Source organism: Gavialis gangeticus, unplaced genomic scaffold, assembly GCF_001723915.1.
Source record: "Gavialis gangeticus isolate Ggan-Ray unplaced genomic scaffold, GavGan_comp1, whole genome shotgun sequence".
In the NCBI taxonomy this organism is placed as follows: domain Eukaryota; kingdom Metazoa; phylum Chordata; order Crocodylia; family Gavialidae; genus Gavialis; species Gavialis gangeticus.
Window position 1 is genome coordinate 64,074,663 of NW_017728992.1, and position 7,168 is coordinate 64,081,830.

At 42.9% G+C, this 7,168-nt stretch overlaps 1 protein-coding gene across 2 annotated transcripts in view; it reads left to right on the forward strand.

The window, feature by feature from the left end:
• LOC109302013 overlaps positions 1-7,168 on the forward strand; it is a 506,981-nt gene that overhangs the window by 383,497 nt on the left and 116,316 nt on the right. The window lies entirely within an intron of this gene.

The window sequence follows — 7,168 nt, forward strand, 5'->3', positions numbered from 1 at the left end:
AGGAAGAGAAGTCCTAGGGCTCTTCTGCTTTCCAGACCCCTTGACTAGTTTTTCAAACTACAGAAAACTGCCACACTATGAACGTATGGCACAACACAAACCACCTGTTCTGTTGTCTATATCTGCTCCCCTCATTTTCAAAAGTGCCATTTTCTTTGTAAGAAAAAGGCAACAGGAACAGGCAGGGATATTTGTGTTGGTGGTGGATGGTCACTCCTATCACTCCATGAATGGCAACAGCAAGCCATTGGAGCCCAGAAATATGGGTGTTGCTGACTGAGTTTTGATGAGGGTGTGTTGATATACTGCATTCTCCTAGCAGTCTCTTTTAATAGTACTGCTTCTGAGACTAATCACAGTTTCCTTCTCTGGTGGACCACTGGAAGATAGGTAGGCATTGGTAGTGTTGCCTTTATGTTACTTCAGCAGGAGTCATGGAGTGACCACTGAAGAACAGTTGCACACTGATGCTGTAGTTTCACAAAAGGAAGGTAATAAGGCCATGTTTAGAAAAGTAACTGTGGGCTAGTGGTAAGTACATGGGATGCCTCCTTGCTTGTTTTCAGGAAGGTGTAGGTTCTTACCATGTTCAAGGAAATTATTGATGCACATTATATCTGCAATATTTTTTGTACCCAGTTGTAGGATCTTACAGAAATCAGGACAGACCCACCAAAAATCCAGACAGGATGGCAGACAAAGCTACAATGGATTTCTGCTTATTGCTCTGTTCAGTATATCAGTATCAATAGATACTGGATTAATGAGGAGGATCCAAATAAATGGAAACATGCAAGCAATCTTTATGTAATTAATACATTATTGTTAATCGTGCATCTTTTTGTAAATATTTTGCTACCACCCATTGGCTGCAACACTGCACTCGGAGTCAAGAGCCCTATGCTCTGTTTTTAGCTTCACCAGTGACACATTGCATGTCTTTGGGCACCCTGTTCACAGTTTCATTTTCCCAGCTGAAAGTGATGATGCTAGTTTTGTGTAAACTACTTTGAGGGCCACAAACGAAATGTGCCATATGCTATTTATTATCTTTCGTAGATGGTAAAGGGCTGGAAGGGACCTTGCTAGATCATTGGGTCCAGCCCCTGGGCACTAATCAGGAAAGACAACTGGGGTCAGGTGACCCCAGCAAGCTAACCGTCCAGTCTCCTCTTGAAGATTTCCAGGGTAGATAATTACACCACCTCTGGAGGGAGTTTATTCCAGAGTCTGAACACCCTAACCATGAAGAAGTTTTTCTTAGCATTAAGCCTGTAACAGTCTTCCAGAAGGTTGTGGCCATTACTCCTGGTTTTCCCCAAGGGTGCCCTGGTGAACAGTTGTTCACCGAGCCCTTGATGTACGCCTCTGATATAGCGGTAAGCTGCTACCAAGTCCCATCTCAGCCTTCTCTGTTTTAGGCTGAAGAGACCCAAGTCCCTCAGCCTTTCCTCAAATAGCTTGCCTTGCAAGTCTCCGATCATACAGGTGGCTCTTCTTTGGACTCTCAAGCTTTTCCATGTCCTTGTTGAAGAGTGATGCCCAGAACTGGATGCAGTACTTCCAGCTGCGGTCTCACCGATGCGTAATAATTTTACACCAATGCACCATTGTTGAATAATGGTGTTGCATAATATCATTGCATAATAATTAGTATTGCTGTTACTATTGCCTTATTTACCCCAAACCAAGATGACCTTGAATCTAGGACAACCCGCCCCCCCGTAATTAGTATCCATACATGGAAAATTTATAAAATTTATAAATTTATAAATTTGTTATAATTTTCCATGTATAGAATCTAACTTTTGGATTCATTTTCATGGACAATCTGAGCCATGCAAAAATGTTTTTTGAATTAGTTCACTCTATAAAGTTCAGCCCAGTTCACTCTATAAGGTTCAGCGCAGATTCAGAGTCATGTTTGAAATTGTAGATGTCTTTGCTTTGCAACTGACATTTAAAATCGTGATTACTTTTCATATTTCCTCTCCCATGTGCACTCTTTTATTCTTGTATTTCTTTCCAAATGTATTGGTTTCGAGCAGCTGCATCTTGTGAAGACAAGGTATTTCACCAGAAATTAAGGGTAATGATTTTCCAGTAACACCTGACATAAAAAAATTATTAGAAAAGTAAGCTAGCGTTTACTGTTTCTTTTTGAAGTTTTGTCATGCTTTGCAAACAAGACATAACAACTAAGGTCATTGTTATATCATTTGAAGATTAGTATATTTTACACCTAACTGAAGTCAACTTGAGAGCATGAATGGGAAGAGTTACAGTTGTATTTGTTAAGTTAACTGCATTTCTAATAACCAGAAATGAACTTGACTCATCAGCCTTGCCAAGTATTTATTAGCAGCCCCTAATCATCAAGTGAAAGTTTAATAATTCAGCTTTTGCAGGGTAGATTAATATGGTAGATTCTACACAACAAAATGTTTAATCGAGTCAAGATATACAGAAAAGGTTTTGGAAGCCAAACTGTTTGGTGCCCAACTGGAGACAATTGCTTTACTTACAAAAGTGCTGAATTATAATACTCAGTTCTCATATGTCACTTTTCATTTGTGGCCCTCAAAGTAGTTTATACAAAACTACATCATCACTTTGCAGCTGGGAAAATGCAACTGAACAAGTTGCCCAAAGACCCACAATATGTCATTGGCAAAGCTAAAAACAGAACCCAGGGCTTTTGACTCCAAGTACAGTGTTGCAGCCAATGGGTAGTAGCAAAAACATTTACAAAAAGATGCATTATTAAAAAAAAATGTATTAATTACAAAAAGATTGCTTGTATGTTTCCATTTATTTGGATCCTCCTCATTAATCCAATATCTACTGATACTGATATACTGAACAGAGCAGTAAACAGAAATCCATTATAGCATTGTCTCCCATCCTGACTGGGTTTTTGGTGGGTCCGTCCTGACTTCTGCAAGATCCTACAACCGGGTACAAAAAATATTGCAGATATAATGTGTGTCAATTTTCTTCCCTTTACCTTTTGGAAAGTAAGGGAGAATGCAATGAGTAATTATGGTATATATTGGATCACAGCATCATTGGGCATATCTGCACATGCAAATAATGCAGGATCAGTTTTCTCTAAAGTAAATTGTTCTAGAGTAAACTGACTTGGGCAGGGGTCTGCACATTCAGGGTCTCAGGCAGCTCATGGCAGCCAGGGGTCTCATACCACTCATGGCCTCCTGCAGCAGCCAGGGGGAGCTCTAAGTTCCCCCTGGGTGCTAGCCTAGGGGCTGGCGGGGAGCACTGGGCCAGGAGACAGCTGTCTTCCTGCAGGGGCTGAGACATTGCTCCCTGCCCCTGGAGGGCTGCCTCCTGCTGGGGTAGGGTCCGCCACCAGAGATAAGGATCTCCGAGCCTAGCTCCCACCTCTGTGGAGCTTGGGCTAGAAGATAGGATCACTCAGCCCCAGCCCCATGATCATGGATTGGGGACTGGGAGCTTCCTGCTGCCGGGGCAGGGGGACATTTCCCTGAACTCCAGCAGCAGGCAGGTCCTGGGGGCAGGAAGCAGTCTCCCACCCTGTGCTGCCCTGGTAACTGGGAGTACATTTGCTCCTCATCCGGGGTGTACATGTGCGCTACTGCATGTTGGCACTGGATTTATGACCCAGATGCTGTGTTCCGAGGGAACTCAAAACCCTCAGACTGACCACAACCTTTCCATTTGATAATAGGCAAATTTATTGATACACAGTGATAACAGAAAAGAATAATACAAGCAGTTCTGTAGCTACCAATCCTATGGCTGTCATCAGCCACGATACATCTGGCCAGGACGCAAGCTTCACTCTGAGGTTCTCTCTTGAATGTCAGATGTTAGTAACCTGGAGGTTGGAGGCCAAGGCACTCCCCCTTCTCCACCCCCCTCCCCCCATGGGGCGGATGAGACAGGATGGTGGTATGCCCTCTGTCCATGGTGCCTCTAGTTCCCCTCTTGCAGACTCTTTTGAGGGACCTCTCTCAGTCAGGGGACTCTTTACTGTTCTAAAGTCTCTGCTTTTGTATTCTTGTTCTTGATGACTTTCCACCTCTGGCTATTGCTGTTTGGTCTTTCTGTGGTTGTCATACTGTCCATGTTCTGTCCTGTCAGCAAAATCCTTTGTGTCTCAAGCCCATCACGTGCACACATCCTAATTTGAGCTTTCCGGGCCTTCTCCTAATTTGGTCTGTTCCTCCAAAACCGAAACTCTCAGGCCCCCCACACTTGGGCCTTGTGAGCTGGTGCCACCTTATCTCATGGAACAGTGTGGTACATGACCACCATTTCCCAGGCTATGTGTATATCTGTTGGCCTTTTTGTGTTCGACAACTTGTCTGCCTTAAGGGCTGTGAGGACTGTGACCCCAGGCCTATAGAAATCAATTAACCCTTGCTGCCACCCTGGACTATTGTTCTAATGCATGTATATAAAGTTACTCATGATTAGAGCCAATTACTGTGCAGTAAGTGTCTACACGTATATTAGCTCTACTGCACAGTAAAGCGTCTTGTGTAGATGAACCCAGTGAGTTCAGACTGTTATTACCCCCCTGTAACAGGCTGCGGTCTGGCAGCCTGGAGCTATTAGTCAGCTGGTAACAGGCCACCTGCCTAAGGGGCCACAGCTGGCTCAGTTAATTGGTAATGCGGGGAAACTGATTGGCTGATCTTAAGTAGGGGGAGACAGAAAGAGGAAGTGGGAAGGAGGACCTAGAGGGTAGAGTGTTTGCATGGAGAGGGAGGACCCCTCAAAGGAAGATTCAAAGGGGAGGGTGAGAACTAACCTTGGCTGGGAGTGTTTATTTTGGAATTTATTTTGTATTGGCAACTAAGCCCTGAGGTACAAATTAATCTGAGGCTTTGAAGCTTGTGTTGCTGGGTAGACGCTACAGGTGTGTTCATGTGGATTGTTTGCTTTTGTCCGAATCCTGGGAAGTAGAAGAACCCAGGGCATTACACTTTGTGTTTCTGAGCCCAGAGAAAGACTGTTGCTGGGATGCTAAAAGGCTCAAGAACTGATTTGGGCCAAACTAGTTGGCAACCCACTACACTCCTCCAGTATTTCAGAAGTGCTCATCACTTCTGCTTTCCAAAATTTGGTCTTATAATAGAAGTCACTTCCAATTTCCGTTTCCAATTTCCAGCAGGATTATTGCAATATGCCCTTATGAGCCCAGTGTTTCACAAATCATTAGTATTATGCTTCTGCTTTTCACACCTGAGATTTTTTTTTTGGCCTGCCTCAAGTGACCATATTTACCAGTCTCTTTTTCACTTTCTGGGGACATTCTCATCAAAGGGAGAAGTCCATAATGAAATGCTCTCCTTCCTCTTTTTTTTGTTACTGTGTCTGGTCTTTTGCATGAACAGCAGTGATTTGAAAAACATCTTATTCCCTCATGTTTTCTAGGTGATGTTGTTAACACTGCCTTGTACTTGTAATCTGTACTGCTGGCCAAGCACCAGTAGAAAGTCTTGCCAACTTTGCCATCTCATACTCATTTATACTTATTTTCAATCAACTTGGTACATCCACTTTTGACAGGACTGATGTTCCCTGGGGCCCTGCTTGCTGGACTTTCCTATAATCTATCTATCTTTGCTCTAGCATTACTTGCACAAATAGCCCGCTCTTCTACAGCTGCAATTAAGCTCTCAGTGGGCACGACTACACGTGATGCTACGTCACCGTTGCAATGTGCTATGGTGATGTAGCATCAGTAGGCAAAAAACCATGACACCAGAGCTACATCGCTGTAACGACGTGCTCCCGTAGTATAGCATATTGCTATGATGACATGGCAGTGAAAAATAACTGCACCACACAAATGGCACAGTATGGGCTGTTACTATGCTGTCATTTAGTAGCTCCAAAAGAAGTACTAAATAATGATGCAGTAACCACGGTGCCGTAGGGGCACATTTTCTCTTTTCAGCCTTTCTTTGACAAATTCCTCATAATTTTTCACCATCTTTGTTAGCTTTCCTAAAAATGTCCTTCTCCATGCATTTTTCCATGCATTTATGCCTACGTACTTAATGAATTATTCCCAGTTAGGAGTACATTCCTCATTTAGTTTTCACCCAATCTGAGATCTAGTCCAACTGCCTTCTACTGCTCATGTTTTTGCTGTCATTACACTTCTGCTCCAACATGTTCTTGCCTGCTCTAAGCCCTTTTCCTCCATTCTTCCTCTCAATATGAAGCCTGACCACCTCTGAGTCCATGTTCATCACTTCACTATAGAGCTACTTTTTCCTAGTCTGCTTGTCTATCTCCTTTAGGTCAGCTTTCACCTGCAAGCTACTTAGCAATGAAGAGGTGGGATTCTGTACTGCCTTAGGGAAGCCTGAAGTTACTTTTGTATCCTCTGACATCTGCCGCAGTCCTATGACATAGGGCCATTGCATGTTGCATTCTTAAGTTGCCAGCTTGCTTTTTTGTGTGATTTGTGGTCCAGGAATGCTAGAATGTGATACACTGAGCTAAGACAATGACTGTCCTTGTGCAGTCTGGGTATGTTCCTGCATTTGGTATTATCCATCTCTGTTCCAGTTACACCTCTGTTTCTTCAGGCTGCTTTTTCACAATAACTCAAGCAAAGTTTCAGGTCATTACTAGCAGTTTGTAAATTCCAGAGCCGCTGGTAGACTCCTATCCAAGAAGGACTGTTTATACAATTAACAGCCCTTCTTCACAACTTTATTCTCCAGAACTGGCTGATATATTTACTTACCTTCTACCAGTTTTGTAACTTTATTTAAAGGAACCATATTGAACTGGCTGACTGCAGAGCTGAGTACATTGTGGACAGAGATAAGATGTGGGTTATTTGTAGGTTAATATTATTTTGGAGCAGCAATTTTTCTTTAAATGTGAATAATCTGCCCTCAAAACTGAGTCAGATCAGATGCAGTATGGTGAGGATAGCGTGTATGCATAACACTGTGGGAATAACATGCAGTATGGTGAGGAGAAAGTATTTGCAGAGTGAAAGGAGGTTCTGATTTTTGTTTTAACTTGAGCAAGAGGATGTTTTTTCTTTGTGGTGTTCTAGAATGCCTTCCAAAAAGTATTTCTGAAGAAATTTAAATCTCATGTGCTGGAGATGTTTTAGGTACTGTAAAAAAAAAAAAAAAAAGGGGGGGGGGGG